The 27,724-nt window shown below is 39.6% G+C and overlaps 1 protein-coding gene and 1 long non-coding RNA gene across 3 annotated transcripts in view; one reads left to right on the top strand and one right to left on the bottom strand.

The window, feature by feature from the left end:
* The window catches only part of LOC116147488 (uncharacterized), a 124,152-nt gene extending 97,908 nt beyond the window's left edge, over positions 1-26,244 (bottom strand). Inside the window, exons 1-2 of the long non-coding RNA XR_010376669.1 lie at positions 25,952-26,244; positions 6,382-6,490 (exon numbers count right to left, since the gene is read on the bottom strand). This is a non-coding gene — a long non-coding RNA (uncharacterized LOC116147488). The remainder of the gene's footprint in view (positions 1-6,381; positions 6,491-25,951) is intronic.
* SNAP25 (synaptosome associated protein 25) overlaps positions 25,536-27,724 on the top strand; it is a 75,396-nt gene continuing 73,207 nt past the window's right edge. Inside the window, exon 1 of one of the 2 annotated variants that reach the window (XM_010994347.3) lies at positions 25,536-25,678. The gene's annotated coding sequence lies outside the window, so the exon portion shown is untranslated. The remainder of the gene's footprint in view (positions 25,679-27,724) is intronic. The other variant, XM_010994356.3, reaches the window with a different exon arrangement.

Genomic DNA, 27,724 nt, shown 5'->3' on the forward strand with positions numbered 1-27,724 from the left:
ACTAGCTGGCGATTTTGGACTTCTTCAGGCATTTCATTCATTAATTGAGCAACTATTCTGATCTAGGGATAAAGTAGCACTTGAATACTAAAGAAGCATATAAACAAACACTGAAACAAGGAAATTACAAATACTTATCATGAGTACAAGGAAGGGAATAAATACAGTAAAGAACAAGGAAATAATTGGCCAGTGATGGGGGTGGTTTCCTTAGATGAAAAAGCAGGCAGAGGGGGCCTCTGAGAGGAGGGGCATTTGAGTTAAGACTTGAAAGATAAAGATGAGCTAGAATTGCGACAACCTAGATGAAAGGGACATTTAGCAGAAATATTAAGTGATTGTGCTCAAGGTCAGCCAGTCAAGATCCACACTAGGAGTACAGACACTCAGCTTGGTCTGTCCCCAGAGTTGTGACCTTAACCATTTGTGAGAGATGCTGCTTTTCCTTCTGATCATGATGTTGCCCTATCGTTTGAGTCCTAAGGTCAGGAATCCAGAACTGTAGCTGATACGTATGGATGTGTGGCCTATCTTACAGGAAAGTTTCCATTCTTACTTTTGTTACCATTTTGATGTTCTATGACAAGGGCCAATCACAAAGATTGCAGAAATGACGGAAATGATTTCTGAGGAATGGAGTGAAACAGGTGTATCTTTCCAAAGCTATGACTTAATGGGGTCAGGCTAACAAGCTTGAGGGACTAGAAATGACCTTGTGGGAAAATCATGATGATTCTGAGAGCAGGACAGTATAGATTCTGGAGCAGGGGACCACGCAGCCCTACAGACCCAGGGGAAGTTATTAGATCTGGAGAAGCAACCATCCCTTGAGGCTTTTATAAACTGAATAATGGATGTTATCTGCCACATTGGGTTATAGAATTTTATAGGCAAACCTGACTAGAGGCCCCACCTTTTTCTCAGACTTTGAGTTTCCAGTGGTCCTCCTGAACTCTGAGGGGCAGCTATGAAACATGCAATGTGGAGCCATTTAAGGTACAGACCTTGTGTGTGTGTGTGTGTGTGTTTTCTGATGCTCTGGCTAAGAGCTCAGAAATCTGGTTAGCCTTTGCTTTACTTCACAAAAGAAGAGGGAAGGCTGAGGAAAATCTTCACAGCTATAAAAACACAGATGGAGGAAAAAGACCCTGGTATTGTGTGAAGAAGTCTAGAACTGAAGTGATTGGGAAGCCCAAGAGAATATTGAAATTCACAGGTTTGGAGAAAGGCCAACAGAGCTATGTCAAAAGACTAATTCAATTAAAAAAAAAAAACTAATTTTGAAGTAATAAGAGAAATTCTTTATCTAGCTCAGAGCTCCCCTCTGAACTCCAGGCATAAAATCCAATTGCCCCCTTGACATCCAACCACCAGTAGAAAGTAGGATAGCTCATGGTCACCCCAAATGGAACATAGCTAAAATGGACCTTTGGGGCTCTACGCCTAGTTTTTCCCATTAGGGAAATTAGCACCATTTAATTGCTCAAGGAGATCCCCTTGCATATCCATTCTATCATCAAGCCCAGTTAATTCCACCTCTAAAATGTATTTAGGATTTCTTCTTTCCATCATGCCCACAGTCCAAGCTGCCATGATTCTGTACGGCAGTAACAGCCTCTGAACAGGTGTCCTGGCTTCTAGGCTTACTTCCCAATCCCACTCTCTTCTTCAGGTGGCAAACACAAGCCCACCCAGATCCAGGGGAGGTGGCACAGGCCCTCAAACTCTCAGTGAAAGGCATATCAAAGAATCTGTGGCCATTTTTTTTTAAGTGCCACAGTCATTTATACAGAAATGTTGGTACTAGTAAATCGCTTCCTTTGACATTCCCACTGCTTTTGGTCACAGGCTTTGCCCAACGTGGAAAAAAAAAAAAATCCTCACCAACTGCATCTTCTACAAAGTCCATTTTTGCATGGTTTACCTAAAACACACAGCAAGCCTCTCTGTTTAGACTTGGAGGTAATTAACTCAGACCAGTCCTGTACCTTTTTGCTGTTAGCCCTTCAGATAACCTTTAGCAAATTATTTAATCTCTCTGGGCCTCAGTTTCCTCATCTGATTTGAGGGTCCTCAAATCTCCCTCAGCTCTAAGTGCCTTTGTTACTCAGCCAGCTCTGTGAGAGTTCAGTCACTGACCAAGCTCACATGCCATGAATATACAGTTACTAATTTTCTGCTTGTGTTAGTGTTAAGAGAACTGCTTCTAGTTCAGCTTTGCAAAGATCATGATGCAAGTCTCCTGAGACTTGAGCTGGCTTGTCACGTACTCCCCCTCCACCAGCATTCCTAAACCATTTGAACCAACTTTAGACTCTATGATTATTTCTATAGCCAATTTTCTAAAGGCTGTTTTCCCTTTTTTTGACCCAGCCAATTTATTTCCATTCTAGCTTTCCAAGTGAGCCCCTATCTGATTTGGCCTTTTAAAAAAAAAAAATTCCTGCAAGCTCTTCATCTCTTTTTAACTATCCCAATTTTTTTCTTCAGTTGTCTTATTCAAAAGAGGCTTCTTACCTTTTGTTAGCATAAATTTATAACAAAAAGCAATCTGTCCTCTGTTTGAATTTTCTTTTGCTCTTATGTTAAAAGTACAATGCATGCTGAGGCAGAGAACTAAATTCCTTTCACGTATTGGGAGCTCATTTAAGATAAAAACATTTTTAAATTCAAAATGATTTAATTGCTTATAAGGAAAAAGAAGTCACTTTTTAAATTCTCGCCTCTTGTTCTAAATTTAGGTCCTGAAATATATAAGAATATATCACATATATTGAAATTAGTATAACAAAAGTAAGTTCTTATGAAAAGACAGTATTTTTAATTAAACTGAATCATTATCAGGTATCAATAACCCAGAGGGTTGAAGTGTTTTTTCTTAAATTTTTTATTGTGCATTGAACACATGGAAGATTACACAAATAATAAGTGTATGATTTGGTTAATTTTTCACAAAGAGTTGACTTCTATCTTGCCGAAGGATTCCTATTGATGGGCTTTTGAAAAACACCTGTATAGTTGTCTTACATTGTTATTAATTTATGCGAGCATGAGGCTGTCCCTCCCACTAAATCATACATTCTGCATGGTTTTTATAGTAAGACGATGCAGAATGTATGATTTATACCTCATTTTTTCCTGCCACAGAGCTAGCTAAGTGCCCTGGATGGAGGACACCTCAATAAATGAATATAAGCTATACTGAGACTCAGTCTATTAAACATTATTATGTGCTCTACATATTTCTATTTCCTGTCTCAACTTTTAAGTCTTTTTGTTGGCCCCAACCTCATTGGCCTAATGCTGGAGATCCTTAAGAGTCTTCATCACCTACACTTCCTCTCTAGTTGAGCTCAGTTGTTCCCATGACTTTAAATAATACCTATATGCCAAAGACTCTCAAATCATAACCTGCACTGTACTTGATCAGTTGCACAGATGGCCCCTGTTAATGTCCTCTTTGTGCCCATGCCCTTTTGTAATGTGACTTTGCCACAGCTTGCATCATAAGGTAGAATCTATTTATCCACTCATTGAACCTGGACTGGTCTAATAACTTTCTTTGGTCGATAGAATTCTGGGAAGGTAACAGTGTACCAGTTATGAACTTAAGGCTCTACTAACTCTTGGAACACTTCCTCTATCATATGAACAAACCCAAGGCAGCCCACCAACTGACAATCAATCAACCTCCAGAAACAAAGCCAACTAGCTAACTCACAGCTAATTACTGATGCACTAGGGAACTCAGGTGAGATCAAACAAGACCCTCAGTTAACCCAGGGTAATTCACCAACTTGACAAAATACAAGGTAACAAAATAGTTTTTGTTTAAACTGCTGACTTTTGGTGTGGTTTGTTACACAGCAATAGCTAACTGATATACCAGCTTAGACTTATATATAGACACATATTCAACTACCAACCTGACATCTCCATGTAAATGGCTCATAGCCATCTCTAAAAGAATTTACACCGGACTGTCGAATTTCACCCCAAGTCTAAAACCTCCCCTCTCCAGTCTTTTCCTTTTAGAAAGTAGTCCCACCATCCTTCCAGTTCTGCAAATCAAAAATCTGGAAGATATCACTTACTTCTTCCTTTTCCTTACCTCCCTCACCTAATCCATCAGCAAATTCTGTTCATTCAACTTTCTAAATTTGTCTTTAATCTATTCACTTCTTTCCCTTCCCTCTACCATCACTTCTCCCAGTCTAAGCCTCTTCTACTGCTTGCCTATAGCACTACAGTAGCTTCCTATCCAGTCTCTTCCTTCTGAATATCTCTACACCTTTTCCACACAAAATTTAGTTTTAATTTTTAAATCCTGCAAGATTATGTCCCCCACCCCCTTGCTTAAAAATCTTCAAAGACTTCCCTTTGTAATTACAATAAACTCAAAATTCCTTAATATGGCCTATAAAGTCTTACATGACCTGCCATTCCCTCCAATCTCACCTCCTGCCACTGTCCCTATGATTTACTACATTCTAACCACATTTACCTTCTCGCTTCTTTTAGAATAAGCAAGCTGCTCCTATCTCAAGACTTCTATTCTTGTTATTTATCTGCTACAAAATCTCTTTTCTTGCTCCCTCTCCTTTCCCTGGTGGGCTCCATTGCACCTTCTCTGATTAAATAAATCTCATCACCTCTTGGAGGTCTTCTCTGGATACTCTATCTAAAGTAGTATTCCTGCCCTACTCCTTTTCCTCCACCATACCATCCTGTTTAGCTCATTTCAATTATTACAACTTTTGATTCTTGTGATGTTTACTTAACAATTAATTTTTTTTGCCTGTCCTTTTTACCAGATCAGAAGTTCCATGAGGGCCAAAGATTGTGTCTACTTTGTTCATTCAGTATTGTCAGTGCTAAACACAATATCTAGCTCACAATAGGCACTCAGTAAATATGAGTTGAATAAATGAATTTAATACATTCCTTCCAATAACAATAGCATGTAGATTTTATCATTGTAATTTTACAAATAAGAAACTTGAGGGCAAATATTATCTGTATCATCATTTTTCAGACCAGATAAAAGGGATGCAAACATAGTGACTAGGCTAATTTGTCAGAGAATGTAATGGGGGTCTGGAACTCAATAAACCTATTGGGAATTTATAAAGGGCCTAATCCTTAATCTCTCAATTTCAATGAACTGAGAAACAAGCAACCATGCGCTTGTTGGGAGAGGTGGGAGGAGTGTTGTAAAGGGATATGAAAACAGAGATGCCCCAACTCACACTCCTCTTTCCCACCCTTGGACTGTTGCTGCAGCTCCATCCTCATACAAGTAAATTCAAATGTAGGAAGACAAGGGCAGACAATAATGGCCTTTCCTCAGCACCTCCCTCTTAGCAAAGAGGAAAATATTTCCCAGAAGCCTCTAGCAGATTTTTCAATTACATTCCATTGGCCAGAGTCTGGTCCCAGTCTCATTTCTAGACAAATCATTGACAGAGGAGACCAAGATCAGCACATCTGGTTTACTTTCATCGCCTTTCATCCCCTGGGCTAGGCTGGTACCACACAAATGCATCAGGATTGGGCAGCTATAACAGAAGGGGAGAACAGCAACATGCAAGTATCAGTATCTGGAGCAGCAATTCAATTACCCTGTGTTGTTTTGTCCCAATTTATCTTAGAAAGTGTAAGCACCACAGGGACTAAGAAACTTAGAGTTCAGTCTGATGACATTGAAGGTCAGCAAGGTTACAGCCTACTTTTCTCAGAAATTGATGAACATATATATTGTACCCTGAGAATTTCAACCTCTCACCTCCTGGAGATGGGTAAACTTAAATGCCAAGCACATTGTGACAAAAACAAACAATATAATAAGGCATTGTCCTGATGATAAACCTAAACTTGTCCTGATAAATAAATCAAAGCATGTTTTTATTTCAATAGTTTATAAACAACCTAAATAGGCTAATATCAAAATATTAGGCTAAATTTTTGGATAAAATCGTCTCTTCCTTGTAAAAACAATTTTTATTTTCCATAAATTTCAACCTGTGTAGCTCTGTTTCACTGGAAATCATACAAGGGTGCTAAAAAATATGTCTAAACTAACAGAGGTGAGTTTGCCTTGGGGGAGCCAGCCTTTGACTGAGATTAGGGAGCCTGGATTCTAGTCCTGGCACTTCCAAACATTGGCTGTGTAAGCTTAGGTAAGTCACTTCATTTCTTCTTCTGTGAAATAAAGAGATGAAGTAGACTGAGAGCTTTCTAAGTTCTGTAAGTCTGTGATTATAGCTCATAGCCAAATTGAAGCCAGTTGGACCATGAATTAATAGTTAACTGATGCTAATAGCTACAGCAAACAGCCCTCAACTTACAGTGGCTTTACACAATAAGAAGTTGATTTCTCACTTGTCAGTCCAGCTGGGTTTGTGAGGCTTCCCTCCAAACAGTATTTCCAAGGACCCAGCTCCATTCACCTTATGGTGGTACCATTCTCTGCATTTGGTTTCCATTGTTCCTGCAAAAGAAGAAAAAGCATGGGGAATAAAACAGGAGATTTTATAGGAGACATGTCAGTTTGGCCAGAGACATTGGGCAGAACCTTGTCACATGGCCTTGGACTAAATAAAAGTGAGGCTGTGTAGCGTAGTCTATGAGACCAGAAAGAAGCAACAGGCTTGGTGAGTACTGAGCCATGAACATTTTTGGAAATGTTTCTTCCTCTGAATTCCAAGTAGCTAGAGGAAATATTAAGCTCACTTTGAATATTCCCACTATCTCAGGCCTTATGCTATGTCTGCATATACCTCCTAATTCTGTTGGCTGGGTGCTCCCTGAAGGAAAGGCCCTGTTAGTTTGTCTCTGTACCCTTCAGTCTTGGCATAGTGGGTGGCATTAATTAAGGACTGGAGGTCCTGGACAAATCAGAAAAGAAAATATATTCTCATTTGCATTGTCTTGGTGATAGTAGTGGTCAGTGCTCACTCCCAAATATCTGTATTGGGGAGAGGTGACGTTTAGGGTCAGAATGTGACTTGTGTCTGTGTTTGAGGGGAAGGGTAAGAGTATGCTTGCTTAATACTTTAGAAAAACTTGGAGGGTACAGCAATGGCCGTTTCTGTAATCCTGTCAATTCGTCAGAGAATGATGGAGAAAGTTTACTGAATTGGGGGCTGGGAAGATAAAAGTATCAACCTTGATCCCCGCCAGTGATGAGGGATGATGGGGGTAGTGGGAGTAAATCATAGGATGATTGTATGTTTGTGAATCTCAGATCTTTTCTAGCATGAGCCGGGCAGGGTTTTCTCTTTGACCACCTCAGGCCACCTCCCCGAGCCCACAGGTCTTGCCAGGAGAGGGTATCAGGGCCACCACCCTGACTGACCCCATAGCTCTGCTCTAGGGCAATTGCTGACTTTCCTTCTACCTTACCCCACAGTCCAGCACTGCCACCCAGCATGGCCTAACCCAGAGTCCAGTCCCAAAGCAGTGATTCTGCGGGTTGCTGGAACTCCAAGATGCTTATACCCCTGAATTAGAAATTAGAAATTTCTAATTAGAAAACACTCCCATGGGAGTCCCAGGTTTTCAGCAGGCAGACCAGGAAAACACTCATGAGCTTCCTTTATTCCACGATAAGAATACGCTTTCGCTCTTTAAAAAAATTCAACAATAATAAACATTTGTTGAAAGCCCAACTTCTAGAACCCTTCTACTCAGTACAACAGCCATTAGCCACATGTGGCTATTTAGATTTAAACCAATTAAAATGAAACAAAATTTAAAGTGTAGTTCCTCTGTCACACTAACCATATATCAAGTGCTAGGTGTGGCTGGTGGTTCCTTATTGGACAGTGCTGCCGGGGAACATTTTGTGGTATCACAGAAAATTCTGTGGACAGAACTGCTCTAAAAACAACTTTCACATTAGTAGGTTCAGCTTTCTAGATCAAGTCATCTCAACTTCATTTGATACAAAATATGATAAACTCTCTTTAGGGAATTAAGAGGGCCTTATTTTGCTAAAATTTAGATATATGCATGCAATCTCAAAAATAAATTTTACAAATTTGAAGGGTAAGTCCACCTTCAAAAGCCAAATTTCACATCTCTAGCATGAACAAAGTTTTAACTGCCTGGAGCCCAGTGATCATTATACATTAACCTAATGTTTCCTGACATCTTCCAGAGAGTGAGAAAGAGAGAGAGAGGGAGGGAGGGAGAGAGAACAAGCTGAACAATATGAACCTCCTTCTAGGTAATAGCAGAAGCAAGAAATGACTAAAAGAACTTTGCCTATTTTTACGGGTATTATCTCCAGGTACATATCATTTTAAGGAATAAAATTCTGTATTTCCTTATTGAAATCACTGAAACATGTATATCCCTTATTCATGTTAACCTCTAAGCTGTGTCATAAGAGATGGCATTATTGTTCTTTCAGGGTTAAAAGTTAGCCGACCCAAGAAGAAAGTGAATTGGCCAGAATCCTCATTTCATCATTGGTCCAGGAGAGGCGAGAACCCTATCTAACCACAGGGAGGCCACCTGGGCTAGTTATGAAAGCTGTTCGTAAAACCTCTGGTGTCATTTCTCTAGGAACATGGAGGTACTGCACTTCTCCACCCTCTAAAGTGAGAGAGGCAACATGACCTTATTTACACAGTTAAATACAAACAGGAGAGACATATGTCTCCCAATGGAACCATGTAAGTTCCTGTGCGTGGCTGACTCCCCCTCTCTCCCTATGTTGACAGTCACAGAAGCCCATATTGGAGTCTCCATCGGTGGAAACTCCTTAGTGAGTATGATAAAGAAAGGCCCTGCTAATCTGCATTGAACAAGTAGAGAGTAAAAGAATGAACTGTTGTTATGTGAAGCCATCATGAACATGAGTGTGTTTATTACTGCAGTATAATCTCGACTGTTCTGACTAATACATCATCCAAATCCAGGTCATATGGCTCAAAGTGGAAGCAGTGAGTTCTGAGTCTTTTGTTTCTATGAATAAAAATAGAAAAGCTATACGTGTGCAGATCAAGAATTAGATTGAGGCAAGGGATCAAACTGGACAGAGTTAATCCTAGGCCTGATTTCCTGTAGGCATTCAATATAGTCAGAAAAAAATAGCTTGTTCACGTGAGTACAAATGCTATGCAGATGTCTATTTAAACTCCAGTGTGAGCTTGGGCCTCTTTTCCTGGCAGGTTGAAGGAAAAAAAAAAAAATACTATATGGGCTGTGTATATCTTATCCTACAAGAGTCTTAAATTTTTCATTCCCCTTTTTCTAGATATGCCTCTAAGAGAATTTTTTCTCCTTTAAGAATAAATAAACCATGGAGATTAACAACCAGGTTGCTGAGTCACTTGTCTTTTGCTTGAATTTTAGCGGCAGGGACCTGAAGACAGCAGGGAGAGAGAAAGGCACGTCTTACACACACACATGCACACGCACACGCACACAGATTTAGGGAGAGAGGGAGAAAAAGACTAATTCGAGAAAGAAAGAAGACAAATTTATTAAGTCGAATGGAAAAAGCAGAACTAATACTGGAAAGATTTGGCTCAGATACCTGTTTTCTTACTCTGTAGTGGGAGCCCGGAATATGATATTTTAATAACAATTGCAATGTAAATAAGGTTGGAATTGGGTTTTAGTAGTGGAAAAATCAAGGTCATTGAAGTGAAAAGACCTAGTTTTTAAACAAATTTTTTATTCCAGGGCCTGCAGTATAAGCTGTTTGACTTTGACAAAGTCAGCTCACTTTTCTGAGTCATAGTTTCCTTGTCTATAAAAAGGGAATGATAAACCTTACCACATAAGTTGGTATGAAAGATAGATTGTCATATAATATATTAAAGGTCTAGGAAGTTATCTGATGCCAAGCAAAGATCACTAAATGCTTATTTCTTCTGTCTGTTTTACATCATCTGTTTTTGAAGTATGGTATAGACCATAACAATGTTGTGTTAATTTCTTTTTTTTTTTTCAGTTTTAAAATTTTTTATTAATTCTTTGGGAGATAATTTGATTGATTGATTGATTGATTGACTGATTTAGAATGGAGATACTGGGGACTGAACCCAGGACCTTGTGCTTGCTAAGCATGCGCTCTACTGCTGAGCTATATCCTCCCCCAACAATGTTGTTAATTTCTTACACCATCTCTTCTTAATCCTACCAGAAAGTTTTTCTCCAGTAGGGTTTCTTGAAGACCAGCTGTAGAAGGGCAAATTGTAATTCTGTCATTTATTGGAATACTATGCTATTTTTTACCTCCCCTATCATTTAATATTCACAAGAATTCTAATAAGTTTATCCCCATTTTATGGAGGAAACAGAGGCTTAAATAAATAAAAAAAAAAATTGGTCTCACACAGTCTTTTAGTAATCCATTGCCACAATAGCACAGTATTGCACGTGTCCCAAAAACTCAGTGGCTCATAATAACGGCATTTGGCGTGGCTCATCAACCTGTGGGTCAACCACATAGTTCTCGAGGTGGCTTCACCTGGGGTTGGCAAATCTCTCCAGTCAATGGCCAAAAAACAATATATAAGCAGAAGAAAGTGGAGTGCTCTCTTTCTCCTTTATTGTATAAAATGCTGACCACAGGCCCACTGACTAACCTCCCCTGAACCCCAAGCCAGGAACCTCCTTTGGTCCAATGCCTTAAACCCAAGCAGGCCTGAATTATGGAAATGAGGAAGCCAATGGTTCTGACAGAAAGGCTGCCTCCATCCTCATGTTATCCTGAGAGAGGTGACCGACAGCAGGACAGAGTCTACTGAGGACTCAGTGCATACAGATGCTTCCAACCCCTACCCTTTCAAGGGAAGGACAATCAAGTTGGGGGGTTCACCACAGCTGGAGATGATTGAAGCTGGTGCTTCAGCACAGTGCACCCCCGAAGTGTGGTCCACAAACCAGCAGCATCAGCATCCCGTGGGAGTTTGCTAGAGATGTGGATTCTTGGGCTCCACCCCAGACCTCCTGAATCCAAATCAGAGAAGCACAGCTTAGCAAGAATCATAATGGGGTCACCCCACTGGAGCAGCACCTGTAGCTGGATTTGCTCTAGTAAGTAAATTTGTCCCTCAAGTCCCAGGGCCTTGCTACCCCTCTGACCTCCCACCCGAGCTCTTAACCACTTTAGTTGCCCAAATGGCCCCACTCTCTGGAATGCTTTTTTTTTTTTTTTTTTTTTGGCTTATTTAGCATGCATCCCTATTCTTCTTTGTGTTCCTTATTCTGATTTTTTTTGAGACAACTTGACTTCGTATGTGTTGGATGGGACTTAGCATGGTTCTGGGACTGGATATGTGATCCAGGCTAGGCAACTGGAGTACAAAACCCTTCCAGCCACAGTGATTGGTCCTGGAGGGAGCACAGGACCCAGGCTGGGTCAAAGAAAAGAATAGCCATGGATTTTGCTGGAACTGTTGGAAAAGTGGCATCCTCTTTTCCACTGTTGACTATAAATGGCAGAATCTATCTGAAAATGAAGTCAACATGTAGATGACAAGAGGTAAATTTTTTTTCCAAAGTTACTCTTTTTTTTAACCATTTTTTTCCTTGAAGTATAGTCAGTTTACAATGCTGTGTCAATTTCCGGTGTAGAGTGTAATGTTTCAGTCATATACGTGTGTGTGTGTGTGTGTATGTGTATATGTATATGTATATATTATATATATTCCTTTTCACTATAGGTTACTATAAAATATTAAATATAGTTTCCCATGCTATACAGTATAAACTTGTTGTTTATCTATTTTATATATAGTAGTTAGTATATACAAATAAGAGGTAAATTTTTATGACACTGTTTGAGCACCTGAATCCAGCCTCGTTTGAAGCCAGACCTGATCCCAGACTTTGAAATTTTGTGAGCCAATATATTCACTTTTTTGCCTAAATTATTATGATTTGGATTTCCTATAACCTTGTAAGCAAAATAAGCCCTGATGTACAAAGCCACCCCATGTCTCAAGCTTGCTGATTCCACAAGAGTCCTCAGCTCAACTGTCAGTCTCCTGTTTCCCCATCACCTGTGACATGGTCAGTTTCCAACATCCGCATTCCAAAATGTTCATTATTGTATTTGCTGCTATGGTCACAAGCACAATGAAGATTCATGATATGATTCTGGGCATGACTTCAGAGATTTGGGGGAGATGTAATTCTTCCCAAGTGTGACATGGACCTGAGCGCTAGATTCTATCTAGAACCTCTCTACTCAGAGTGTGGACCAACAGCATCAGCAGCACTTAGGAGCTTGTTAGAGATGCAGAGTCTCAGGTGTTGCCTCAGACTAGAGTCAGAACTTGCATCTTAACAAATCCCCAGGGAATTCATGTACACATGTTGAGGAGTGCTGCTCTCAAACACGTACCACAGAGTGGGCAAACATTACTGCCTCAAAGTTAGGAGACTGGCCCTGTAGTTCTTCCTTTGTTTTCATTTCCTTACCTGTGAAATGAACAGAGCAGACTGTTTCAGAGATTTACTCCAGCCTGGACTTTCTAAGACACTTGTGTTAGAGTCATGCCCAGAATCATATCATCAGTCTTCATGTGTTTTGGGACCCTCGCTCAAACAGATTGTAACAGCCTAGAGTGCCAATTAACAGGAAAAGCAGGGGCAGGAAAAGAAAAATTTGCCTCTATCAGTTAGAAAACAATTGGTTGAACTCTGTATGTGGCATGATGTCCACTTCCATTTGGAAACAATTTTTTTTTATTTTAAAGATCAGAAAACAAGCCCAGAGAGGTTGAGCGGGTTTCAAAAAAACACATAGTACAGACACAGCAGAGCAAGGATAAGAAGGTTCAAAAGAACAGAGGATGGTATTTGAGCACTTGTGCTCTGGAGCTTGGCTACCTTGGTCCTGGTACTTACTACTGCTGGGTATCCTTGGGCAAAATACTTAACTGTTCTGTGCCTCAGTTTACTCATCTTTTCGATGGGCATTATGATGGTGCACATTTCATGAAGTTGTAGGAAGTTAAATCTGTAGTGTTTAGAATGATACCAGCAACATATAACATTTTATATATGTTTGTTAAATAAATACAAATAAATCCTGACTCCCTGACTAGAGTAATCTCTGTGGCATATTCCAGCACTCCTGTGCCAGGAATGTCCCCTCCTTTCCCTCAAGATTTCTTTAACCACCACACAATGTGTCTGACATTCACCTTACTCAGTTCTTTTTAAAATTACTTAGATTTTTTTAGCATGGTGAATATGAATTAATTTAATATAAATTAGTTACTTGATAACCTGTTCTTGGTAGAAGTTACCTGAGGCAGCATGTTAGCTCCATCAGGGCTCTTTGAAAGCAGGAGGGAATTGAATAAAAAAGGTGGAGTGGATGGAAAGGACCAAAAGGAAATAAACAAAGTAATTCCTGTTCATCAATTTATCTGTGGCTTACCCACAGCAGTACATTTGGGAAGCTTTAAAAACATTTTTAATGTCCCGGTCCCACTTCAACCCAATTAAATCAGGATTTTTGGAAATGGTAACAAAGCGCCATTTTTTGTTTTCTTTTTAAGCTCCCTCTAGTAGATTGAATAATGTTCCCCAAAGATACCAGGTTCCAATCCCTGTAACCTGTAAAGATTACTTTATTTGGGAAAAAGGTCTTGCAGTTGTGATTAAATTAAGGAACTTGAGATGAGGTGATTACCCTAGATTACCTAGGGTGAGGCCTAAATGAAATGAGGCTGCATGTGTCCTTATAAAAAGGGGCAGGGAGGGCTTTGGGCACAGGTGCACAGAGGAGACGGTGATGGGCACCCAAGAGGAATGTGTATTCTGCAGCTGTTGTGTGGAATATTCTACAGAAGTCTGTTAGGCCTAATGTGTTTTAGTGTTGGTCAAGTCTTTGATCTTTGTTGATCTCCTATTTAGGTCTTCTATCCATATGGAAAGTGGGGTGTTGAAGTCTCCAACTATTGTTGAATTGTCTGTTTTTCTTCTCAATCTGTCAATTTTGGCTGCACTATCATGTCTTCTTGACCATTTGACACTTTTATGATTATAAATTGTCCTTCTTTGCCTCTAGTAACAATTTTTGTCTGAAAATCTATCATGTCTGTTATTAGTCTTAGTTTGATGTGGTCTTATTTGTTACATTTCCTTGCCTGAGGAGACAGATCCAACAATTCTAATTCTAGGTATTTATCCAAATAAAACAAAAACATTAATTCAAAAAATATATATGCATTCCAATGTTCATTACAGCATTTATAATAGACAAGATATGGAAGCAACCTAACTGTCCATTGTTAGATAAATGGATAAATTCAGCCATAAAAAAAGAATGAAATCTTGTCATTCATGATACCATGGAAGTGAAATATTCAGACAGAAAAAGACAAACATTGTATGTGGAATCTCAAAAACAAAGCAAGCAAATAAACATAATAAAACAAAAGCAGACTCATAGATACAGATAACAAACTGGTAGTTGCCAGAGAAGAGAGGAGTGGGGAGATGGACAAAATAGGGGAAGGGGGATTAAGAGGTGCAAACTTCTAGTTATAGAATAAATAAGTCATGGGGATGTAATGTACAACATAGGGAATGTTGTCAATAATATTGTAATAACTTTGCATGGTGTCAAATGGTACCTAGACTTCTTGTGGTGATCATTTAATAATGTATAAAAATATTGAATCACTATGCTATACACCTGAAACTAATATAATATTGTAAGGTCAATTATATGTCAGTAAAACTTTTTCAAATAAAATAAAATCATGCATTTTAGTACTTAGCCTTTCCCAAAAGAACAATCTTCAAATATTTCAGTTATAAGTTCTTCTTGGTTTTATGTGACATAATCTCATTTCTTGATTTGCCAACTTTAAACAATATTTACTACTGAAAAATTGTGCTCTACACTGGAATTTGACACAGCATTGTAAAATGATTATAAATCAATAAAAAAAGTTAAAAAAATATTTACTAACTCTCACTTATTAAAGATTAGAACATGACCAATTTGGCCCTTTTGCCCTTATTCCAACACCTAAACTTTGTCACTTCTATTAATTTGGAGTTTCTCTTGGTTAGTTTATATATAACTGAATATGTAATCATATAATATGATTAAACTTTATTTTTTCTATCAACTTTATACCTATTCTCTTAACACTTTACCGTGTAAAAAACGGATAAATTAGAGCTTGTACATTAAATAACACCGCTCCACATTGTCCCCCCCAAGCCCCTCCTTTAACTAGCACGTTCTGAAAAATCTACCTCAACTTTTTAAAATAACATTTAGATTGTTAGATAAACTTAACTAAATCTCTGTCCTTGATCTACAACTTGATTATAAACTCTGAAAATCAATAAATAGTGTTTACAGCATCATGAGTATATAAATACCATTCACTGCAGAACCAGATAGAATAGTATGTTTTTAAATATTCCTATAACACTAAATCTTCACACAAAGAAAATAATCAAAATGAAAGAACAAATGGAAACTCTTTCCTTAATCTCCATCAAAAATTGCTCAAAATTGTGTCTTATTTGGACTAAAAATAGTTTTTCTTTTCTTGACATTTTAAAATAGTGGTCTTTTATTTTTATTGCTATTGCTATGACTTGTCAGACTAACACTAGAATCATCTACCTTTCAAATTACACTATTTGTTAGATGATCTAATTTTCACTGATTTTTTTCTATACTTGCTTCCTAGCTTTGGTCCTAGAAAAGAAATTCTACATTAGTTCTAATATTTAGTAAATTTTCAGTCTTTCTGCATTTTGTGGATTGCTTTGTGAATTTTTGTTTTGCTAGGGTACAATGCTCAGAAATTGTTTTTATCTGCAGACAGAGAGCGAGTAAACTTCCTGATTCTGTGTGTCTGGAAATATCTTTATTTTGCCCTTCATTCTTTATTAACATTTTGATTTGGTACAGCCTTATAAACTAAAATTTATTTTTCTTCCAACATTCGAAGACTTAGTCCATTGACCTTACCATCTGGATTCACTGATGAGAAGTCTGATGTTGATGTGATTCATGTTTCTTTGTAAGCAACCATTCTTTTTTTCTCTACAAAAGCCCTTAAAATCTTCCTCCAAGGGAAGTGGAAAATTAGTCAAAAGAAAAGCATATTCATCGTGTGGTGCTAATCAATGAACAGTATTTACCTACTCATATTAATGGCTGAGTGATACGTAAGGAAAACTCATGTTATTGAGAGGCTAGGGAGAGGAAAAGGGGGTGATACAAGAGAGCTTGATTATCACTGACCGCAACAGGAAGTCAAATGACAGTCTATTTTATAAATCGAGAATTAGCAATGTCTGCATATTACTTAGAAACAAAAAAAAAAAAAAAAAGAATTTACCCGAAGGAAAAGCTAATGTCATTGACAATTGTTGCCTCTTCAAGAAAGGTTATAGATAAATACATAAACAAATAGATAATGTCAAGAGGAGAAAAATGCTATAAGGAAAAATAATTCAGAGTAAAAGAACAAAAAGTAACAGTGAGCTGGAGGTTAGCCAAGTTTAGCTAGTTTGGATTGTTAGAGAAGGATCCTTTGAAAATGTAGCACTTGAGGAAATGAGACATGAAACAATCTGGGGAAGAATGTTTCAGGTAAAGCTAATAGCAAATGCAAAGTTCCTGAGAAGGGAGTGAGTTTAATTGTACAAGGAACAACAAGAAGGTCAATGTGACTGTAATGAAGGTAAGTGGAGGTAGAGCATTGGGAAATAAGTTTGGAGAGGTGGCCAGGAGTCTGGTCTTACAGGTTAAGAGAAGAACTATTAAACTTTTTGAGAAAGATTTGTCTTTTAAAAGTATCATTGTGACAGCTGTGTGGAGACATGCGGACTAGGAGACAAATTAGGTGGTTACTCTTAATAGTCCGGTGAGAGAAAATGGTGGCTTAAACTAAGGTAGGATCTATGAATGGTTGAGAATTGGTTGCATTTAGAAACTGTATTGAAAGCAGAACAACATTTGCTCATGAGTTAGATGTGCATGTGAAAGAGATCAGCGAAATAAGACAAGAACTTCGTCTTGAGAAAGTAGGTGAATGTAGTTGCCACTTACTAAGATAGGGAACACTGAGAAAAAAGCCTTTTTGGAGTTAAAAATCACAAGTTCTGTTTCATCCATTCTGAGTTATATATCCATATTTGCTTTATATTTAAGTGCAGGTATTAGGTAGGAAGTTAAATATACAAGCTGGAGTTCAAGAGATAAATGGGGCTAATATGTAAATATAAGAGCATTAATAGATAAATGCTACTAGTGGTTCTAGAATTGGATAAAATCACCAAGAAATGAGTGTATAGAGAGGAGAAAATATCCATGATCTGAGCCCATAGAGTTGGGAAGATGAAGAAAAGCCAGAAAAGGAGAATTCCAGGAAGCTTCTGTGTGCTAGTTTAGTAAATAGGACATCTTATGATATTGTCAATTAAAAATGTAAGTATGCTCTTTGACATTGGTCTCAGCAATATTATTTTGGATATATTTCCTCAAGCAAGGGCAACAAAAGCAAAGATAAACAAATGGGTCTACATTAAACTGAAAAACTTGCACAGCAAAGGAAACCATCAATAAAACAAAAAGGCGGTACACTGAATGGGAGAAGATATTTGTAAGCAAAATATCTGATAAAATGGTAATATCCAAAATATACTAAAAAATACAACTCAACATCAAAAAACAAACAACCCAACTAAAAAATGGGTGGAGGACCTGAATAAACATTTTCCAAAGAAGACATACAGATGGCTAAAAAGTTATGAAAAGATGCTCAACATCACTAATTATCAAGGCAATGCAAATCAAAACCACAATGAGATACCACCTCACACCTTTTAGAATTGCTATTATCAAAAAGGCAAGAAATATTATAATAAGTGTTGGCAAGGATGTGGAGAAAAGGGAACCCTTATCACAATTAGCAGGAGTATCAATTGGTGAATTCATTATGGAAAATGATATGGAGTTTCCTCAAAAAATTAAAAATGGAACTACCATATGATCCAGCAATTCCACTCCTGGGTATTTTCCTGAAGAAACCAAAACCATGAATTCAAAAAGATATATACACCCTTATGTTCATTGCAGCATTATTTACAGTAGCCAAGATATGGAAGCAACCTAAGTGTCTGTTGATGGGTGAATAAATAAAGATGAAATATATACATATATATGTATACTACATAGCCATTAAAAAAATCTTGTCATTTGCAATAACATAGCTGGACCTAGAGGGTATTATGCTAAGTAAAATAAGGCAGACAGAGAAAGACAAATACTGTATGACTTCACTTACATGTAAAATCTAAAAAACAAAACAAATGAGCAAACATAACAAAACAGAAACAGATTCATAGATACAGAAAACAAACAGGTAGTTGTCAGAGGGGAGAGGGTAAGGGGATGAGTGAAACAGGTGAAGGGGACTAAGAGGTACAAACTTCTAGCTACAAAATAAATGAGTTATGGGGATGAAATGTATAGCATGGGGAATAGTCAATAATATTGTGGTAGCTTTGTATGGTGGCAGATGGTAACCAGACTTATCATGATGATCATTTTATAATGTATAGAGACATTAAATCACTATGTTGCATACCTAGAACTAGCATAGGTCAACTATATTTCAATTTAAAAGTGAAGAAACTGAGGAAAGAGAGTTGTCCAAAGTCATGCAGTTAAGAGTGGTGCCAGAATATGAACATAGGCAATTAGGTTCTAGTGTCTGTGCTGTGTTGCCTCAAGAGAGCCAGATATTGGCCATGTGAGGAACATAATGTAAAAGGGAAATTTTCATAGCAATTAGAGCCATCTGCATATAAAAAGTCTTGCCTTTCCAAAGTAATGAATCCCATATAACTGGAGGTGTTCAAGTCTAAGTTGGACTACCACTTGGCCAAAGTGCCATCCATGAATCAGCAACAGTGACACCACCTGGGAGCTTGTTAGAATCTCGGGCTCCTCCTCAAAGTCACTGCTTATCAAAGCTTAAGAAAAGCTGTGGCACAGGCTCTTTGAACACCAGAGTCACGATGCAGGCGTGAGGAGAATTGGTGTATTGCCAGCCAGGCCTCAAGGCGAATCTCAGCTAGGCCAGTTTCTAGTCATGCCAATTATTTGTCTCAGCTTCAGTTTCTACATCTGAAATGGGCCAGTAATTGTATTCCCATGGGGTTGTTGTGAGGACTTAATGAGTTTGTACATGTAAAGCATTCATCACAATGCCTAATATCCTATAAGTACTCAATAACTATAAACCACTAATAGAAATATGCATCAGATGTAAGGCTGCACCAAATAAATGCCTCTTAAGATCCCCTTCAAAAAAAGGGGGTTAAAAAAGAATATAAGAGGGGGAAGGACATAGCTCAAGAGGTAGAGCGCGTGCTTAGCATACACAAGGTCCTGGGTTCAATCCCCCAGTGCCTCCTCTAAAAATAAATAAATAAGTACCCCCCTACCAAAATAAATAAATAAATAAATAAATAAATAAATAAATAAATAAATAAATAAATAGAATATAAGAGGAGAAGGAGAGGGGAAGAAATCAACTGATGCATAAATACATTGAGTTTGAGATGCCTTTGATTCTTCAGATGAGAGTCTTCAGGAAGAAGCTAGGAATAGGATTCTGAAGCCCATGAGAGAAGGTAGGACTGGGAATATAAACAAACAGTCATCTATCTATAAATGATGGCTAAACTTAAGGCATGGATCAGATTTTTTAAAGATAACATGTGAAGGAAGAGCTAGGACATTGGGTTCTCTTGTTGTACCATGGTCAGTACAGGAGTCTGGAAATCAGACAGAATTCTCATGTATTAATTGTGATGAAAATAAAACTTTTACACATACCTCAGAGAATTGTGAGATAGAATGAGATCATGTGTATGACAGTGCTTTACAATTTGTACAAATGTGAGCTGCTCAATATCCTTCTCTTTGGCTTACAGTATAAAAGTTTTCATGGCGGAGACTCAGACATGTTCCTTGGACATATGGAGCCCCCAGAGGGTTTGTGTAGGGCTCAGGGAAATGTCCAGCTTAACCTGCTGGGCACCACAATTTTGCTGCTTCAACCCATCTGCTATGGAAAATGAGGAGCCAACAAAGAACAGAGAAACAGGTGAGAGCTCCTGATAGAGCAGTTTAAGAAATGGAGTGAGTGGTGCAGATTGTTTGGTGAAGTCAGAAGATAAAAAGATGGGAAGTCCATTGGATATGACCAAGAGATCACTGATACTAACTGCTGAGACATTAGAGTGTGCCTTGTCCAGCCTGGTGCCTGTTAGCTGGCAGGACTGCACTGTTCTTCACAGCCAACACCAATAGAATGGCCCCAGATAGCCTTGCTCCATCCCCAGCCATAACCTGAATTATTCACATCAACCCCTTTCAACCTGATTTTCACTGCCAGAGTTCCTGGCCCTTGGAATCAATTGCTATTTAACACCTCATATCACGCCCTCAAAACCAGTGGCCAACACCGATGTTCTGTTCTGACCTCTGGCTGACTTCCTCAAGGATATTTTGAGTGCATCTTCTGACCCAGTTCTTGTTTATGCTCCTTATTAGGTATTGATCTCTGAATTCCCTCCTTGATTGTATTTGGCACTCTTTTCTTTGGAACATGTTGCTTCTGTTTACTCCAGGTAAATGTCTTGCCAGCCTTGATCCTCTCTTGAAATTCAACCAAACTTTGTGGTCAGTGACCCATAGATGCATCCCACTGGCAAATGGAACCCTACAGCTGCTAATGAAAAAGTCATACAAAAACCATAATATGTTGAGGCAGAGAGATTAGCTGCAAAGGGAGGGTGCGATGGTTAATTTTATCTGTTAACATGACTGGGCCACAGAGTGCTCAGATATTTGGCCAAACACTCTGGGTATTTCTGTGAGAGTGTCTTTGGATGAGATTAACAGTTAAATCAATAGACCAAGTGAAGCAAATTGTCCTCCCTAAGGTAGTGGGCCTCATCCAATCAGTAGGACAAAAAGGTTTATTCTCCCCTGAGTAAGAGAGAATTCCTCTTGCTTGGCTGCCTTAAACTGGAACACTGGCTTTTTTTCCGTCTTCAAATTCAAACCAAAATAATGGCTTTCCCCGTGTTTTGAGCCTGTTGGCCTTTGGACTAGAACTATACCACCATTGGCTCTCCTGGGTCTCCAACTTGCCGCCTCACCCTGCAGGTCTTGAGACTCGTCAGCCTCTATAATCATGTAAGCCAATGTATTTCTCTCTATATATATATACACATATATTCATATCCTATTGGCTCTGTTTCTCTGGAGAACCCCTCTGACTAATATAGATGGGGTAAGTCCAATGGGCCTGACAAAATCTGTACAGTGATTATGAGCTTGGGCCCTGGGGTTCAAATTCCAGGTGTACCACTTATTAGCTGTGCCCTTGGTCAGGATATTTAACCTCTCTAATCCTCAATTCCCTCCTCTGTTTTATGTAAATCCCAGTCTATTCCAGTGCCAAGCATATGGCAGGTATTAGATGTTAAGTAAATGAATGAATTAATACAGATAAAGAAACCAAGGCCCAGAGCCATTAAATGATATATATTTCATTAGTCATTAATTTAAAAAAAAAAAAAGCAACCTTCCATATTTAAGCAGAGCTCCATGCCATTACTTAGAGAAAAATGTAAAATCTCATCAGATTGAGAGATTTATTTTATTCAACCAAGACTTCACTATCTCCTTGTGAGATGATTATAACTATTGTCCCCATTTTGCCTATGAGATAACTGAGGTACAGAGAAGTTACAAAGCTAGTAAGATTCTTGAAAGACTTACTGAAGGAATACCATGATCCCTTTCAAAGGGCCTTTTGGAGGTATGCTTATTTAGACAACTATTTTTGCCTTCCCTCTGTCCGTGATTGTCACAAGTATCTTCTTCCCTAGTTGACCACCTGCACATCTTGATATTGGAAAAGGTCTTAGGATGCATTCATGTACAAAAGAGAGCCTATACTTACGATCACTAAGGAAAAGGAATTTGGAAGCATCCAGCCTCTGGCTGCTGAGCACGCTTCTCCTTCCTTCCTACAATGCTGTTCTTAGTAAAGAACAAGGTGTTATTTAAAAATTCTGAGTGTGCAGTCTTATTTTTTTCTCAACATGGCAAGCCAGAAACAGAAACCAATATCCCTAGTTCTCTTTCTTCCTCTTACAAGTTATGTCCCTGTCCCAGCAGCTTCCGGGAACAAGGAGTTTAGATCTAGAGCATTTAAGTTTTCCCCAGGTACTATTAGGTCACTCTCTATAAATGGGGTGGGGGCTGGGGTAAGGGCTGGAAGAACATATAAAGAGAAAGTGTCAAGGAAGCTGTGTGGCAAGGAAACCAAAAAATTAAAACAGTCAAGTTGTATATTCCTGTTCCCTCACAATGTTTTAAAATATTGTCACAGGGAGGGGTTCTGAGCTGGGCTAAACTGCTTGCAAACTGGCTTTGGAAAGCTCTTATAATATTTTATAAAACTTTTCTAATTATTCTTTATGGAGTTGTAATTATTGAGTCAACCATGCATCTTGCACCTTACCTGAGAAACACAAGCTAAATATCTTAGATCTAGAGTTATTGCAAACCAGAGTACTTTGGGGCATGGTGTACCAGAAAAAGCTTTCAGAGACTAAATTAGCATGGTGTAAATACCCATCCAGCAGAGCAGGTAATTTTTTCTCATTACTCATCAAATGAATTCCTAAGCATTAGTTACTGTACATGTTGGATCTTTGTAGAAATAAGTCAAAGGCAGCAGAATCATTTCAGAACAAATTTTCCATCACCTTCCTTCTCTGTGTGGCTTAGGCCATCCTAGGCCCTGAATAACATGAATCTGCTGGTTCCCTACTAGCCAGGATGACTATGAATTTTTTTTAATCAAGTAATAAGAAAACCCTAGAGGAAAGACCCCATCATATTAAAAATACATTTAGGGGTATCTGGTTATTCCCGAGAATACTTCTATTTATCCAATATTTACATTTTCCAAATTAGATTCTGCTACCTTTCCCAGAGCAAAATGAAGAACTCCTCAAACAGCATCATTTTTTAACGTAAACATGAGAGATTGGAACATGCTGCCGGCACCACAAATTATCCTGTAAGGCCTGTGGTATTTCCTGCGATGCTTTGAATCAGTCTGACTCTCTCCTCTTCTGTGTAATTTTTAAAGATGTCAATGTGGGGCATCAGCAGTTGAAAATTCAGAACACCATGCTAGTCCTTCCCTGTGACTGCCACATAGCTTTCGCCTGCAGGATGAGCCTACATAACTGACGTAGTTACTTTTTTAGTTTTATTATTTTTTTAATCTGGAAAATCCCCCACGGTCTCCATTGCTTCACAAAACTCTGCCTGAATGCCATATGTATTTTTGTTTGTTTGTTTCTCTTCACTGCAGTCTTCCCCCACTTCAACCCCAACTTTCTACATGTTAAAAAAAAAAAAGTGTCATTTTGAGGGGGAAAAAACTTGACTATAAAGGATTTTGCAGTGACATTGCATTTGTCATCACTTCTCCCAGCTCATTCCAGCTTGCTCTATAATGAAAGTGAGAATCGTAACTAGAAGTTTTCTTGTCAAGTATCTAAGGACCAGGCAAATTTTCTTCTTCGTTATTGTATAAGAATCTTAAATGTTTTGTGAATATTTAAGTAAACAAATTTCAGCAACATGCCTTGTTTTAAGAATCCAGCTTTAATAAAAATCCGAACACTATTTGTTAATTATTATTGAAAACATTAATACTTCAAAATACCCTTTGGGTCAGGGACTCTTTAAAGGAACAATGACTTCTACTTATTTCAATTAAAGGCATCCTTTATTAAATTCTTACAGCTCAAATTGCTATAAACGCTCCCTTTACAACTCTGCTTTCTCCTTTATTTCCTGGGATTCATTCTCTCTCTCTCTCTCTCTCTCTCTCTCTCTCTCTCTCTCTCTCTCTCTCTCTCTGTCTCTCTGTCTCTCTCCCTGTCTCTCTCTCTCTATCTCTGCCTGCAATTAAAAACCTAAGCTTGCTCTAAGGCCAGAGAGCGGGGATGAGTCGTGGTGGTGGTGGCAGGCGAGGAGGTGGAGTAGGGGAGCGGAGGTTGTTCATTGTTTTTCCCAACCGGAGACAAGGATTTTCCAACGCCTAAAAGAGGCCATCAAGTTTTAACATTGCGAAGCACGACTTCTCATCGCATCCTTCCCGGAAAAGTACAAACAGTTCCTCAGCCGAGGTCCCCCACCTCCCACGCGCTCCCCAGCTCGCCCTCCCCGCGGAGAGCCCCGCGACAACCTCCCCAACACCTGTGAATCATCCGAGAGGCTGCCACCGTGGAACCATTTGCATATCCCCCCCTCTTCCTTGGCGCCTTATTCACACAACAAAGGAGGACGGGATTATTGCTTTATGATGATTATTTCTAATCTCTCCTATGACCAGCACTAGTGTATTCTCTCACCTACAACCTGTTTTGAGCGTCAGAGGGCCCCCAAGTCAGCCTCGACTGGTACCCAGGGTATGCTCACTGAATAAACCACCAGAATTTTGTAGCATCCCAGTAATCCTTGAACCTGCAGCTTTCCACATTTCCTCCCCCGCCCCAAAGTCTGATCAGTTCTATAAGGTGTGTACGCGCCTCTGTGAATTATTCTTAAGAAACACAACTTAAACCCCAGGCTCCGACAGCAAATCCAACCCAAAACAGCGTCATCTATTTTGCCTTCGGCAAACAACTCTCAGCATCAAGCTTTGAGAACTCCAGCAAACCCACGCTCACTGGGTTAACTACTCTTCCCTCCCCCTTCCCCCAACCCTTTGATATCTCTCAGCGGTAATTGCTCTGACGTACTTTAAAATAATATGTACTAGTCTCTTTCCCCAATTGACCATATTAATGAGAACTCCAAGCCCTTGATGCTACTTTGATAAAATGAAGAAATCACTCATAAAAATAGCAACCCACGTAGCCTGACCATATATGGAGTTGGTGAGGGTTGACAGGGATGCCCCTTCGGACCCACTTTTTTTGAAAAATAAATAGCAGCTGAAATCCCCCCCAACCCCCTTACCTTCCATTCCTCCTCTGCCTTCCCCTCCCCTTCTATGACTCAACCAAAGACTCAACTTAGCAGGGGGAAATTTTTGAATATATAATAGCATATATATTGCATATATATCACACACATATGTACACACATACGCATACGCATACATACACATACATATACAAACAAAACAGAATATCAAAAGACCAGTCGCGAGATAAATGACTTTGCCCGTGACCGGGTGTTAAAATGGAGTCAAAAGAATCGTCCCGTTCAGGTGTTTATAAAAGACTAAAATACAAAGCTTTGCAGTAAAGCGAGCTGGGAGCTGAGTCAAGCCCTCAGCACCTCGCAGCTCCTCCCCTCCCACTCTCCGCCCCCGTCCTCCCTCCGCCCTTCCCTCAACACACTTCCTCCCCGCCCCTCCAGGAGATGTCTATTAAAAGCTGCTGACGTCAAAAGGGACGGCCATCTTTGATGAGGGCAGAGCTCACGTTGCATTGAAGACGAAACCTCGGGGAGGTCAGGAGCTGTCTTTCCTTCCCTCCCTGCTCGGCGGCTCCTCCACACTTGGAACCTGCAGGGGCCGGGCGAACACCACCCTCTGGAGAAGCTAAGGTAAGAAGCCCCCCTCCCCAGGTCGTGATTCTGGCTCTGGATGTCTGCATGCCCAGAGGGGACCACAGCTGGGCAGACCAAGTGAGCTTGGGCAAATACAAGAATTTGTGCACCTAGGGTGCGGTATTCCTCGTGCGCGCGTCTGGCTAGACTCCCGCCTGGGGCTTTATAAAGTATTTTAGAGGTGAGCTGCTTGGGGAAGGGGTGAATGGGGACAGTGCTGATGGAGCGATCGGAAGGAAGCGCAAGGACACGTACCGAATAATAACTTACTCTTTTGAAACAGTAGTGGGACCCGCTCTCTTCCATTTTGCGATGCAGTTTTCTGAGATGTTTAGGCAGCTTTTTTCCTTCTTCTGTAGATCAAAACAAACCAACCCTATCGTTCTGACCCTATTACTATGACTGTTGTCGTTAGGGCTCTATTATCCAGGCAAGAATTAAGGAGAAGGCAGGGTATGGGCGCTGGGGAGGCGAAAGAAGGCTGAGTTCCCGCCCCGGGCAAGCTGAGCTGCAGCCGCCACAGCAGCCTCCATGCCCCATGGACTTGATTTATGCCGCTTGCTCCACGTCAACTGCAGGCTGGCGGGAGCGGGCGGATCGTGCTGGGTGGGAGGGCTCTGCGGAAGGTTGGCGGGGGTGGGCTCGCCTCCGGGACTGCAGCGGCCCGCGCTCAGCACCCTGGACAGCAATACCAAGGGACTGCTCTGGCGCCCGCGACCTTTCAGCACCGCGGATAGCGGTCCGGCCGCCGAGCCGCATCTCCCTGCGGCAGAGACGCCTGGCCGGCGCTAGATGTTCCAGGGCTGGAGGCCAAATTGCTTCTCTGAGGCTCCGGTCACACGGAGACCCCTAACAGAGCAGGCATAGTAGGTTAATAGGAAAAAGGAAAGAAAAAATAAATCCTCCCTACAGGACTCCTTTGCAGGCAATTGCTGGCTCCCATCCTTACCTCCTGCATAGATTCAAAAAAAAAAAAAAAAAGTCTACTTGTGGAAATTTTCTGTGTTGCCCTCTTCTCCACCCCCTTTTTAGGTAGGAAATAAACACACTTAAAAAAAAAAAATCTGCGCTTATACTCCAGTCGGATATCAAAGGTTTTGTTTATTTCTATTTTTAACAAAGAGCAGATCTGTCTACAGATCCTGGGTGGTCATGAATGAGGTATATATGAAGATACCAATAAATCTGCTTATAGGAGTGATATATCTTTCTACATGTTTCTATTTGATAAAAATACAGGGGTAGTTGAACTAAGCAGAATCAACTTCAGTAATGAATCCCTCTTCCTCTGCCCCATCCTTGTGACTAGGCATGAACTCAAGCACATACCCACAAAAATACATCTCTGAGAAATATTGCAAGTCCTATAAGGTATAGATTTAACCTCTTTGGCCATAGTTTCAGAGTAGGGGAAATATTTCCTATGGACATTTGTTATCTCAGGATAGTTTCTGATTTTGACAATATTAAAACTGGCTTTCCTCAGGAGAACCCAGCTGTGTCCTTCAGGGTGATGCAGAGGAAAGGGCCATGGGGTAAGACTGAAACTGGACCCTGACCTAAAGATCTACTGCAATTTCCATTACAGCACTGCGGGCTTTGCTGGGGCAGTTATAAGTACTTTAACCATTTTCTACTCTGAGGTTTAGAGACTCCGAGTGAACAAAAATTACCACAGGAATATTTCCAGCTGTTTGATATAGATAAAATTAACATAAAATGACCAGGAAGAAAATTGTACTATGTGAGTAGTTGTTAAATAAAAGTAACAGCGTCATATGTAAGAATATATATGTAAAGCATTAAAGAAATGCTATCATGATCCCCTGAAAAGCCTTAAAATGAGATCTTGGATAGTGTTTAGTTAGTCAGAACTCTGATTTTTTATGTAATAGAGGTTCTAAAATGCCCTATCCACATACAGAAGGTACTTTCATTCCCAGCTATTTATTTCCTAGTGTTTTTCATTTGTTATGGATAACCATGTGTTTCCATATAAGTATACATTGATCTGTTGCTGGATAGAGATTTAAAATTATTATT

Source organism: Camelus dromedarius, chromosome 18, assembly GCF_036321535.1.
Source record: "Camelus dromedarius isolate mCamDro1 chromosome 18, mCamDro1.pat, whole genome shotgun sequence".
Taxonomy (NCBI): Eukaryota; Metazoa; Chordata; class Mammalia; order Artiodactyla; family Camelidae; genus Camelus; species Camelus dromedarius.